This window comes from Pinus tabuliformis, chromosome 4_1 (assembly GCF_031772625.1).
Source record: "Pinus tabuliformis cultivar Carrire ecotype Pingquan chromosome 4_1, CPIR1, whole genome shotgun sequence".
NCBI classification, from domain to species: Eukaryota; Viridiplantae; Streptophyta; class Pinopsida; order Pinales; family Pinaceae; genus Pinus; species Pinus tabuliformis.
In genome coordinates this window covers 816,990,297-817,004,541 of record NC_142303.1, presented here as the reverse complement: position 1 = coordinate 817,004,541, position 14,245 = coordinate 816,990,297, and the positions used below count along the sequence as shown (strand labels likewise).

Sequence of the window (14,245 nt, the reverse complement as noted above, 5' to 3'; positions counted from 1 at the left end):
ATTTATTTATGATCTATTATTGATTATAAATAGAAATAAATTGCTTCAAAAATACATAACTATAAATATTGATTTAATTTAACTAAACAAAAAAATATATTTTAACAAATTACTAATTAAAATCAATAATAGTAAAGCCCCAAGGGTTAACTCAATTAGTTGAGTTCCCATCACTTTTAACAAATTACTAATTAAAATCAATAATAGTAAGCCCCAAGGGTTAACTCAATTAGTTGAGTTCCCATCACTAAAGCACCTTGCTAATGAGAGGCCACGGGGTCAATTCTCCTCGACACCTTTGTAGTTAGGCCTGCTAATAAGTTGATAGTACAGATCTACCTGGATATTTTTTCGAAAAAATAAATAAATAAAATCAATAATAGTAATTTAACAACAATATAAGTAGAGCGAAAAATATTTTTCTTTCGCCGCCCTTTCTTGGATTATTTATCAACAATCAAGTAAATTGAAGATTGTACTTTAAAAAATAGCAAAATAACATCATGGGAAATAACCTAAATTGGTATAGCAATAATTTAAATGGTAAAAAAAAATATCAGTTCATTTACTCTTTGCTTTAATTTTCTGCATTGTGCTCATGATATTATAATAAAATTTTCAACTGTGTTAATATTCAATTTCCCATGGTAAGACGTAAAATTAAACCAACAACTTAACACTTAGGAGTGTCTTAACAATACAAATCATGTCTACAAATGCATTCCACTTAAACAAATGTATAGTATTTATATTTTTATTATTTTTTCATCAAGATTTCTTAATTTTTAATGTTTATTTCTTTACATAAAGCCATTTTTCATTACATGAGACAAGAAACGTGAGATTTATTTATTCATTATTGAAATACATTTAAGTTTCTTTGTCTTTACATATAAACCATTCTTCATTATTTTCACTTTGAACGAGTGTACAAAGTGGATCCATTTAACAAATTTGTGTGGACAACTTTCTTTCTTTCTGGTAGAGTATTTGGATTTTGCTCTATGTATGTGCATAATTCTTTCTAAAGGAAATTTGTTTGTGTAATTGGCTTGCTTCTCCCTCCTTAAGTATTGAATCGGGGTGGGTAGAGAAGCATTGTCAAATGGTAAGGGATAGTCATGGTGGTTATTGCCTTGGTCACTAGAAAGCTTCGTAGATGCTTGGCTATCTATAGAGGTTTCTTAATTTTGGGTAATTAACTTACTCTAAAATGAAATAAGACATTCAATGTGTGCCGTGTAATATAGATATAAACAAAACATCTAAAGAAAAATAATTGCAGAATGATCCAGTCCAAGAAAACAAGGTTTTCCACAAACCAATTAAGCCTTTCAACCTTTTCGGCTTATTTGCTTATATCAAACATTTGTGCAGGGTTTCAACCAATTAACATTTCATTGAGTATGTATTTACAAATCAGTGATTTTGGGATCAATTCCCACAAAACAATTCTATACCTGCTCTTCAAATTTTTTTAAGCTTTTGAAAGTAAAACCAATGAATTATCAATATAATTTTACCATAATAAAAAACAATTAGAAAGCCTTTAGCCAGCGCAAATTGCTCATCCGTTAGGCTTGAACCAACATCTCTTTTAGAAAAATTCAACAATTCTAATTTAATAATCCTATTAGCCTCTCTTTGTACTTTTTGAGACAATTGCTAGTTTAATTATTTATGAAATTACCCATCATAATTACAATGGAATAGACAAAGACACATATTTATCATTTTTTTTTAATGAACAACAATCTTATTGTACACATAATTGAGAATCGTTAATATTAATATAAATAACTAACTTACACATTAACAATATAATATTAAATTATTTATGAAATTTCCCCTATTTTTTAATTATTCATGAAATTCTCCGTCATCCTTACAATGAAATAGACGAGGACACGTATTTCTCATTTTTTTAATGAACAACAATCTTATTGTACAGATAATTGAGCATCGTTAATCTGAAACAATCTCGATATTCATTTGTAATTGTACGGATTTTATCGTCACAATTTTTATGGTTCAAAAATTAGTGGGAAATTAAAAAATTAACAGAATCTGAAACAATCTCTCTTAGTCCCAAAAATGTCGATAGTCATTTGTAATTGTACGGATTTTGTCGTCAGAATTTTTATGGTTGAGAAAGTAACAAAACGTGCGGTGAGCGTGGATCGAACACGCGACCTTCAGATCTTCAGTCTGACGCTCTCCCAACTGAGCTATCCCCGCGCATATGTAGATAAGAGAACTAAATATATCATAGCACAAATTTTCAAGGTATGAGTATTTATTTAGTTGAAATCATGTAATATAATGCAATGTGAGTGACGTCACGCGCTTTTCTCTTTTCGTAATGAACGAAACCCTAGAGGTTCGGGATGACATTTTGATATTCTCATGGTGTTTCAGACTTCTGACTTCTATGCTTTTTAGGTTTTCAGGATTTAACGGAAGATTCATAATGATGGTGTTTTGTCTGTCGACCTTTCGGTTTTGTAATCTCAAAAATATTTACAGAAAACATTATTACTGTGGATTTTTAGTTGAATCCCAATGTTTATAGTGTTCGTTGCATCTTTGTTTTTATTTGTGATGGAGATTGTAATGATTTTAATGATAAGTAGTAATTGAGATAAAATAAATGAATTTGGATCTGTTTTTGTTTTAATGTCGGATGAGGAATCAAATTTTAAAATGAAAATAATTTAGAAAGCAGTTTTTTGGATTAATTACATCATGATGTGATTAATCTGAAAGACTGTTTTCTAAATTATGGATCACAAAAATCTTAGATCTCACATTAAAATAATTGTTAAGCTCGTTTCAAATCATCCCAACTTCTCAGAGAGCCAGAGTGAGTGCCTTTGAATTAAGTATGGTGGTATTGTCGTAGCAGGTTGGCTCGTGCAAGATTCAGAATTGTTTCCATTTAACAAGGACTCCAGTTCCTCGTTCCTCTCGCTGGAAATTGGACGAGGCTCAAGGTGGGTCATTTGGTTTGCTTCTGGTTCTTTGCAGAGCTATCTTCCTCTCTCCCTGTATGATGGTGAACCCTAAGGATTTCCTGGACCTTTCTGATGTTATTGAGTGAATGGTAAATGAGGCCCAAGCTCTATTAGCCTCCATCAACAGGCTTGAGAATATGGTGGAGTGTCAGCGGACTTCTTACCAACTGTTCATGGAAACTAGAATCCTCACGCATCGGGTCGAAACTGAGGATTCTTTGGACGAATTAAAAGAGGAAATTCATCTTCTTACATAGCAGGTCACAGCTTTGGAGGTTTCCTCGACTGTGGGCAGTGGAAATGTGAATGGTGAGCAGGCTATGGGCTCTCCTTATCTAGGTGACAAAAGCGTTCGACGCCCCCGCTGTTTGACGACGGTGGCAGCAATGGTTGTTGATCTCCCCAGTTTCAAGGCTCTTAGTTTTTGTGGCTAGCTTATTTCTCTTCACCTTTTCTAGCATGAATTTCTGCAAATTCATTTGGATTTTGGGGTCATTTTGTAAGGTTTATAGTTGTAAATTTTTTGTGTGAAGTGTTGTACTTTTCTCTTTCTCCATAGTAAACTCTCTATTTACTCTGTGTTACCTAGGTATTTTTGTAAGGGTGTTATATATATTACAACATCGCTTCTATATAACAATAAATTAAATAATTTTTTATTTATAAAATATAGATTGATTGGTTTATAAGAAGTTTGTTTTTTATTATATTTATAAGATTTAAATTTTATAAAGAGGCATTAAGGGTCGCAGTAAACAATGTGGAATAAAAAGTGTTGAAGTTTGATTAAATTTTACAAAATCTTGGTGATATATCACTTTATTGAGTAAATTATTTTTCCATTCAATATGTTAAGTGGTCCTCATCTCATCTAAATCTAAAATAAATAAATACATTAAAATTTAGTATAAATATTTAATTGAGAGAAGATGAAATAAATCAATATATATCTATTTTAACCATGAATCTACCAAGAACTAAGAGGGATCAAATCTCATTATATCCAAACCTCTTTTTAGAATGTAAAACTTGAAAAAAAAATTGCACATCAAGAGATTTAATCCCTTTTAGTGCTTGATAAATCTGTGATTAAGATAGATCTGTAGAGGTTTTTTTTTGTCTCTCTCTATATAGACCATGTGTAATTTTTCTTTGTTTAAATTGTATTTTTGAATAATTTATTATTATTATTATTATTTTATATTAAAAATTGAATGAGTTATCCATTTTCCTCATACAAAAAAGTAACTAAATTCAAATAAGAGAGAGAAATATTGAAATATATTAGTTAATATGGATATGCAAATAGTTTATTTAAGTTATATATCGAAATATATATTGTAGAAATTTGATAGAAATTGCAACTGCTTAAGATTTCAACCTGAAAACAAGAGACACGATTCTACTCTATTGATATGCGGAATGAAAATCACAATTTAGAACAACATGCATAGACATGCAAAAAGCAAAACCATAAATACACAATGATTTCTAGTGGAACCCAATTGGGAAAAACCCCTCAAGCCTTCTTTGCATTACTCAGATGAATAGAGAAACTATTACAATTGCATGCTCCAACTTTGAGCACAACCTGCAAAAGTATAATTGTTCTCTCTGCTCAATGAGAAACTTTGGCTAACACTTAGCCAATAATTTGCCCACTAAGCCTACTATTTCCTTGCACAATTTATGAGGGAATTAGACCATAAAATATAGGAAAGTCCTCCAAATTGATTGCATAATTCCTAAGGATTTACCTCCTGACCTCATGCAACATCTGTACACTCAAACTAGTTTACAACTGATGTTACACTTCCATTTCATCTCCACTTCAGTTGAGGAATTCGAATTCCTTGCATGCATTAGCTATTTTGGGTTGATTGACTAGTTAACTAACAGATCTTTGAGCTACATTATTGTCCCACTGCACCACTGACCTTCAACTGAGTCCACCAGTAATTAGAGGTCAATTAACTGAATACAACTAAAAATAATTGAACTGGATTTCTAAAATTTAGTAATCACACATGCATAACTGAACCCCAAGCCCTCTAACTCGAATTTATTGAGCTAACTAAGTGACAAGAGCCATGTCATACTAGTTAACTTCCTCCAATTTGTCCTCCTGATGTGCAAATTCGATTTACTCAATTTGACTCAGGCTAAAGTCAAATTGAGCCTTTCTTGCTACATTTTTTCAACACTCCCTCTTAGCAAAGTAATTTTCACCACCCTTATCATGCACCAGTGGAATTTTAATTTACCTCTTGAAAATGCCTTTGTCAAGATGTCAACATCTTGCTCTTTGGTTGAAATGTATTATAGCATCATAATTCTCCTCTACACACAGTCTCGCAAAAGATGATATCAGATATCAATGTGCTTGGACCTATCATGAAATACCAAATTCTTAGAGATATTAATGCAACTTAGATTGTCACAATATATCATTCTCGGATTAGTTTCCTGACTAAAAAGACCCACAAGTATTTTCCTCATCCATATGGCCTCACATGTTACTTGAATTGCAACCATGTATTCAACCTCTACTGAGTTGAGCGCTACATACCTCTGCTTCCTGCTATACCAGGAAATAGTTGTGGATCCAACACTAAAGATAACACCTAAATTACTTTTCCTATCTAATGGACTCCTTGCCCAATTTGCATTGGTGAAGCCTTGGAGCTTCACTCCCTCTATCCTCCTATGCCATAATCCTTACTCAATAGTGCCTCTGAGGTACCATAACACATGCTTTGTTGTCTTCCAATAAAAATTGGTAGGCATCACCATAGCTTGACTCAGTTGGTTTACTGCATAGCACATGTCGGGTCTTTTGTTAGACCCCACAAGCTGTTAGTAAATGGTAGCATCAACCTCTTCACATGAAGTGGCATTCTCCTTCCTCCAGTTTGTAGCTAGAGGTGTGTCCATGGGCTTACAACTCTCCATGTGAAATATTTGAAGTATTTTAGAGGCATACTTCCCCAGAGACACAAACAGTTCACCATCACCTTGCCATACTTCCAGCCTGATTAAGTAATGCATTAAGCCCATGCATTTCATCTCAATTCCCTTACGAGATCCTCTTTGCAAGAATGAATCAACTCCTAATCACCTGTCAATATTAAATCACCAACATATAAAATAAGAATAGCAAATTACCATCTACCACAATGTGATAGAGGTTCACATTTGCTTCACTTTTGGTGAAGTCCAATCCACTGAGATAACTGTCGATCTAAGTGTACCATGCTCGAGGCACCTGTTTGAGACCATGCAATGCTCTCCTGAGTCTGTACACATGTGACTCTCGATCATATGTATCAAAACCTTCTGGTTTCTCTATGTAAATTGCCTCCTCACCAACACCATTGAGAAAGGTGGTCTTCACATCCATCTGGTGGATTTTCCACCCAATCTACGCAGCACAATGCTAGAGTGGATCTAATTGAGGGATATCTTGCAATTGGTGAAAAAATTTCCTCATAGTTCACTCCCTCCACCTCAGAGAATCCTTTGGCCACAAATCTGGCCTTTTACTTATCAATGCTCCCATCTGTTGCATGATTCACTTTGTAGATCCATCTGGAACAAACCATTAATTTCCCTTCTAGTCTCAGCACCACCTCCCATACACTATTCTTCATCACAGATTTATATTCTTCCACCATGGCATCAACTTAAACATGTTGAGCAACTTCTTCCTCAAATGAATAAGGTTTTGTCTCAATGAGCTATGTAATGAGAGCCATGTAACCAGTGTACCTATTAGGTGACCTCCTCTACATGCGCTGTGATGTAGGGGCTCCCACATTCTCCCTAACATCCTGCACCAATTTATCAGTTTCTCTAGTTCCCTTTCTCCCCTCTCTAGAAGATTCTGGTTGAGTGGGTGCCTCCACTCTGCCTCTTGTCTGCTTCTCTACATGCGGCTGCTCCACAACCTCCTAAAGCTCATCGCGAGGCTCCTCCTTTGGAGATAGAATCTCCTGCTCAGATGGGATACTCAACTCTCATTCTAGAGAACATCTCATAGCCTTGTCCTCATCGAAATTGACATCTCTCCTTACAACCGTCATTCTCAGTGAAGACAAATACACCCGATAATTGTGTGGAGTTTTGGTGTATCTTAAAAAAACTCCTAACTCTGTTGTAGGATGAATTTTCTTCCTCAGATCCTTGGAGACATGACAATAAACTGAAGCTCCAAAAATTATGAAATGAGACACATCAAGCTTTCTCCCATAGAAAGCTTCTTATGGTGTGATCATTCCAAGTATTATATGAGGACTCTGGTTCTGCAAGTAGAATACGACGTTGCATGCTTCTTCCCATAGATGTAATGGTAGCCCCTGATCATGCAACATGGCCCTCGCTTCTCCCACTATGCTCCTTTTATTCCTCTCAACTACCCCATTTTGCTGTGGGTTATGGGGTGTTGTCAGTTCTATTCGAATACCTTCTTTGGCATAGAAATACTTGAAGGTGTTTGAAACAAATTCACCTCCATTGTCTCTCCTGAGAGCCTTCATCTTCTTCCCAGTCTCCTTCTCAACCAATGCTTTGAATTCAACAAATTTTGGGAAAACCTCATCCTTCTTCTACATGAAGAATATCAAACATTTTCTAGAGAAATCATCAATAAAAATAACATAGTACTTATGTTTTTTTGTGGAGGTTGTAGAAAATGGTCCACAAACATCAGAGTAGACTCGCTCCAATATTGCATTTTCTCTGGTATCTCGATCATGGAAAGTGGATTTGACATATTTCCCCAATGTGCAAACCTTGCAGACATCCTAATGGTCAAGGGAGCCTTTAGGTGTTGAGAAATATAGGGCAACAACATTAGGTGATTTCTCTTTTATTAGTGACTGCCTGTGAATTCTTTTACTACTTTAGATTAGGATCTTCTTCTTGTTACATTATTAGTATTCTTCTTCATCAAACAGTAACCAATGCATGAACATAAATAAACAAGATACATAACATGTAGGATATGAGCCAGGGCCAAAACCTCTCATTCTTTGAGAGGAAAACCCGCACAAATTCTTCTTATAGAGATTCCAGTTGACGAATACTAAGACCAAGACCCTTGACCTAGTATCCCCTCCAAGACCATGACACAAGTCCTCCATTCTTCTTGGTTTCTTTTACTTCAGACTTCACACCATATGAGATCATTGTAGTCATGAGATGACATTGAACTGCAATTGTAGGGATACAAACCTCTTCTTCAAAATAGCACCGAATCATAGCTACACTAAGACCTTCTTCATGAGACAGTGGGGAGACATCACTATAATATCACTGAAACTCTTGACTATGAGACAATAATGCATCAGCCCAATATCTACTCTTGACTGTGAGACAATACCAAATTTGTCTCCTGCAATTTAGTACCCTAATCTAAGCTCCTTTACCGAAAATTTTTCCTTCCTATCCTAGCTTGCTTCTACGCTTGACCTCTGAGAATCTCAGAGATATATGAACCTTCTCACTGTGCTAAAGATCCAAAATTGTCTTATGTTCTACCCATCTGAAAAAATCAGAGATATATGCAAATCTTTCTCTGACTGTGGAATAGGCCGAAGTGGGTATATATAGTAGTCTATCCGTATATATAAGTTGAATTGAACTAATGAATATGCATGTCTCCATCATGAGGATCCGCCATGAGTTTGTAACCTTGTTTTGAAGTCGACATGAAGAGAGGACCATGTGCTTTTCGTTGGAGGGCGTACATAGACTTATATACAATTTACACATGCTCAAGAAGAGTCATTCATACATGACATTAACTCTTTGAAAAATCCTAAAGTTATCAATGGGATCCATAAAAATAAACCTCTTGCTTATGAAAACCATGAAGCAAGGCATCGCAAAAATAATTTTTATTCTTTTCATTTCATCATTTACAAAGATCATAATTACATGTCATTATGAAGACCGAACCTAGTTACATTTTACAGCACTCCCTCTTAGCTAGGGAGGTATTCATTTGGTACTTGGTCATTTTCAATTTGAAGAATTTCTCATAAGAAGATTCGGATTGGTAACCCATTTGTTTAGCATCATATCAATTAGAATTGTTACATAGAAAGGCCTTGACTAACAACTCTATCCACATGATCAGAGCACAATGTTGGCGAGATCAATGATCCATAGACACCAAAATAATTATCTCTCAAGGTACATACTCACCCAGGTGTTCAAAAAGTATGACCTTCTTTGGACTATTCTTATCAAGGGTAGCTAGTCTTCAAAGAATATCAGTCCACTATGACTACTCTTCTATTGGATGCCCTATCTCATCCTCAAAGAGTATCAGATGCCAAATGATTGCCCAATCCTCTCATTCTGTCTTCCCAGGTGAAGACCAGAATGATGTGTCTATCTCTCCATCTCAATTAGGGAGGACATATCTATCTCATTAAAGGAATTTACTCATTCCTACACAAGGAATGTACTTAAGCTCCCTCATAGCTTAGGAATTTCAAGCTCCATCAATTTAATCCATGGGTCAGTCATGTCGTTACTTCATCTGGATTTGCTTCATGTCATGCTACCTTCTTCATTTCTTTTGGAAGGATATTACATCCTTCTGCATGGTACTTGGGGAAGACATCCACAATTCTTCCTTTGGCAGTTCTGCATAAGCCCATCTAGTTATTTGTTCAAAAATAAATAAATGAACACTTAAATCAAAATTACCTTTGTGATGGTCTTTCATCATGACATCTTCTAGCGTGCATCAGCATACATGTTGACATATCTCCCAAAGATATCCATTGTCAAGGGTCTCCATCTTTTTTAGACTTCCATTAGAGTCTTCATATCTTTCCGGGAAATTTCCTAGTCAAATCTTCTTGGTCTTTCAGATGTTGATTGCCTTTACCATGGTTTCATATATCACGATCTCTTCCTTTATTTCTTCACACATTTCATTCCCAGGAGCTTCCAATCAGAGTTCCTCAATTGTAGTCGGCCATCTCATACTTCATATGAGGACATATTATGTTGATTTCGTTAGTGTGACCCATGCCTTTCGACAATCTTTCATAGAGGAGATTCATTTCATTTGATCATGCTTCTCAATATCTATCAGTGATCCATGCTACCTGCAACCATACAACATGACTTTATAAAATCAAATATAAGCATACATACCTCATTTACCTTTAGGTCATCTAGAATTCTTTCAACAACTTCCTTGATTGAAAAGATCTTCAACCCCTTGATCTGCTTTATCTCTTATGTCATCATACCATCATCCCATGAATTCCACAAGTTGGAGTTCCTGATGAAACACTTGCTTTCTTTCTAGATAGGTGAACCCTCCAATGAGGATTTCATCAGAGAATCTTGAGGATATTGCATATCTTTATTCGACATATGTTTCCTTTTGAATGATGTATGATGAGACTTGTCTTGGATGACTTATTCCTTTAATCTTTCAATGAGGTCACCAAGAGCTATATCCTTCATAGTTGACTATCATACATCCTTCATGTTTCTTATGGTGATGTCACAAGCTCTTACTTCTAATGCTTTTCCTCTTCCTTAGACTTCCTTCTTTCAACTTCCTCCACTTCTTCGGTGAAATGGAATTCTTCTCTATTCTTCTTGTTATTTCCCTTAAACTTACGAAAATCTTTCTTGTAGTGCTCATAACATTGAATCTTAGCTATTTTCTTCTTTCCTTTCAACAAATTTCTAGATAATTTTTCCCTCAACCTGTCTTCTTCTATCTTGCATAGAAAACAAAAGTTGTCGAATGGGATAGCTTCCTTATCCTCATAGACATTTGTTACATTGTTCATCAGTTAGAGCATTTAGAACAATGATTATTATCTCTCCCAAATCTTGTAATTGAGATCTTATGAAGATAACCCTTTATCCTTTAATACCTTCAATTTGTGTAGATCACATCTAAGTGATGTGACCTTCTTTATCGTAATTTCAGAGGATAGATCTACCATCCTATCATATATATCTCTTTGATGCCAATACTGCTATATGAGAGGACCTTTCATAAGAATCCCTTTCCATGTATTCAGAGGAGACATTTCCATTGATATCTTCAATGACTTCATTTTCTTCGAGGACTATGTCTATCCTCCCTTTCCATGCAAGGAAATTTGATGACCCAACCAACTTATATATCCCCTTGCAAAACGAAGTCATTTTACCAAATTTGAATATAGAGTGAGAGATACTTTCTTTACAAGTGAAGATGAAATCTTCAACTTTATCACTTTGATGGTGGTTGAAGAATATGTATTAGTGCTTCTTTTGGATGATCTTCTTCCAAATGAAGATCCCTTCTTCAATGAAAGGAGATTGCTTCTTTTATAATGACAATGCCTTTAGATCTAGCTTCCTTTGTTGACGATAATTTATGAGGGTGGATTTGATGCTTCCACGAATGATTTTCTTCAAAGATAAGGATGAGACCCTTATTGCAATGATATGGAGCTTGCATTATAGTTTTTTATAATGCCTTCTCACCTTCAAGATACTTCGACTTCTTTGGTAGTGAATGAATGCAGATCATAAATTCTTCTAGGATCTCCAAGATGATGTGATCTTAGTCCTAGAAATTCTTCTTTATACTTTGGGTTGCCTTTCTTTGTAGATCTCTTCATTTTGATGAGGGTATTTGTGGTCTTTTGCTAGGATCCAACACTCTTACTAGTGTAGACTTATAGTTGCCTTGATTTGTAGATCTATTCGCCTTGAGTAGAAGATAAGGCCTTGACCTTGATTATTTGATGATCTCAAGACTTCTTAAGTAGACTTCCTTATTTGATTAAGGGTTTGATTATTCAATGTAGATCCTTGACTTTGATTTGATGCCTTTCTTGAAACCCAATCCTTGAGTGTCTCTTTGAATAGATGCCCTTCCTTGACTTTGATACCTTAGCTCTGATACCATGTTGAGAAATCTAGGGTAGTAACATTAGGTGATTTCTCTTCTATTAGTGACTGCATGTGAATGCTTTTTACTACTTTATATTAGTATCTTCTTCTTGTTAGATTATTAATATTCATCTCGATCAAACAGTAACCAATGCATGAACATAAATAGACAAGAGACACGACATGTAGGCTATAAGACAGGGTCAAAACCTCTCACTCTTTGAGAGGTGTTAGCGCTTGAAATTTCACCTCAGGCTGAGAAAGGTAAACTTCAAGGCAACATCAAACCACTTAGCCTCGTAGCTAGCCCTATGGGGCAGGAGAGGGCTCTCTCCGGTCTATCTCGATAAAGATCTTCAAAAGGCGAGACAAACAATAAGGAAACACTGATTTTAGGCTAGTAAACTGATAAAAAGGTTTGAATTGGAAGTTTTAAGATGTTGGTGGAAAGTTGGGGAAATGCAATTTTGGGTGCGGGGATTGGACACAGTTTTTGCAGGGGGTTCTTTGGGGCAAGGTAGGAGACAATATTGATGCCTTTGATAGAGGTGGATGGATGAGAATGACCGGTGAGGAGTTAAGGAGAGCAAGCAATAACCTTGAATTCCCCTTAAACAGTTGAAAACATGGATATTAAGCAAACTTAAAAGCAGAGCATGACAGTCATGAATTCTACTTTAACACTTCATTTTCCTAAATTGCAGAAGGAAAAGTAAGGAAAGATTCACATAACACACTTAAAAGTACAAAGAGAAACACACCATCAATACATGTGACCACAAGAATCCAAAAAAGGACTGCAAAACCCTGGTCTTCCTTTGCCAAAAATTGCAGAGATACAATGAGTAATACAATAGAGCTTATCCCTCAAGAGTCCAACCTTCCAACCCCTGAAAATGACTATGAAAATACATAATATAGGCAAGCTAACACCTTTTCTTGCCTCTAGGGGTCGAGCTCATCCTTCTAGGAGCTGTTTCAACCAATTCTAAACTGAGCACTAAAATCTAGGCAGTCAAAACAACTTGCCTCTATAAGCTAGGAAACCAATTCATTCATTAAATTTTTGCCTATCTTATGAATGAATCTTCTAGAAGAGATAAATAAGTGTCAAAATATCATAAAATTACATCATTTACAACAAGGAGGATGAAAATCAACTCCAAAAAGTCAAATCCAGTCAAAACTGCGTTTTGCTGAGCTGTAGGTTGAATTCCTGTGCAAACTGCCTGATGGGTCGCGCACAATTCCTGAATGGGTCGCGCTCCTTTGGAGGCACTTTTGAGGCACTTCCAGGTGTTCAAATGAGGCAAAAGTGGGCTTGTTGGAAAGGTCTGGATATCTACTTTCCAACCCAATTGGAATTTCTGAATTTGGTGGTCATTTGCCCCTCCAAAATTGCAATCTCCCAAGACTGCTTCCTGTGTGTCAAAAATGTGGCAGAAAGTCACTTTTTGCTTGTTTTTTGACTTTCTAGAGGCCCAAAACTTGGTGAAATTTCTTGGTAATGGCTGAGCAAGTGTAACTTTCCATGAAAAATCCAGAAATGCTGAGTTTTCCCAAAATGGAGTTGCCAAATGAAAGGGTCGCGCGCGACGTGCGACCCATTGGTGTAGAAAACCTGTTTTTTGCCAAAAAAAATCACAAATGACCCAAAATGCTCAATTTTTTTTGAAATTTGTGCTGGAGTTGAGTTATTTAGTATCATGCTCCTTAAAGGAATCCTCAGCCAAGATATGGAGGGGATCAGACCTTTTCCTTCGTTTTTGTGCTTTGGCCAACCGTCTTTGGAGCACCTTCATTTTTGCCTTGCATACGTGCATTCGTGCCCAATAGTGATTTTTCATGTTCCTGAGCAAGTCCTTATCTTGGTTGGCCTTGGCCAGCAACCTCTCCCAATGAGCATTGACCCAGAGAAGCATAGCCTCTCGAGAGATAAAATCCTCCCATGGGATACCCTGCTGTTTTGACTGTTTGAGATGCTGTTTCAAGGGGACAAATAGCACAAGGGAAATGTTAGGGAAAGGAGATTTTGAAGGGAAATTGGGAAAAAACATATGAACTAGGGAGTTAAGGGAAGGAATCATGATATATACCTCATCACATATTTATGATTTGCAAAGGCTTTATGAGAGGTAGGGTTTAGTTTGAGATTCTTGATTTTTAGGGATAGGGGTAGGGTTTAGAGCTTTTGGTATTTTTTGGTAGGGAGAATGAGAAAATGATGAGGGAGGTGGAAATAGGATGTAGGGAAAAAGTGGGGGTGAAAAGGATAACCTTGAAAACAACAAGACAAACCCTAGCTC

General features: G+C 35.9%; 1 non-coding gene across 1 annotated transcript; it reads right to left on the bottom strand.

The window, feature by feature from the left end:
- Window positions 1-2,165: 2,165 nt before the first annotated feature.
- Window positions 2,166-2,238, bottom strand: TRNAF-GAA (transfer RNA phenylalanine (anticodon GAA)). Its single transcript has one exon. It is a non-coding gene; the product is annotated as a tRNA-Phe (tRNA).
- Window positions 2,239-14,245: the final 12,007 nt, after the last annotated feature.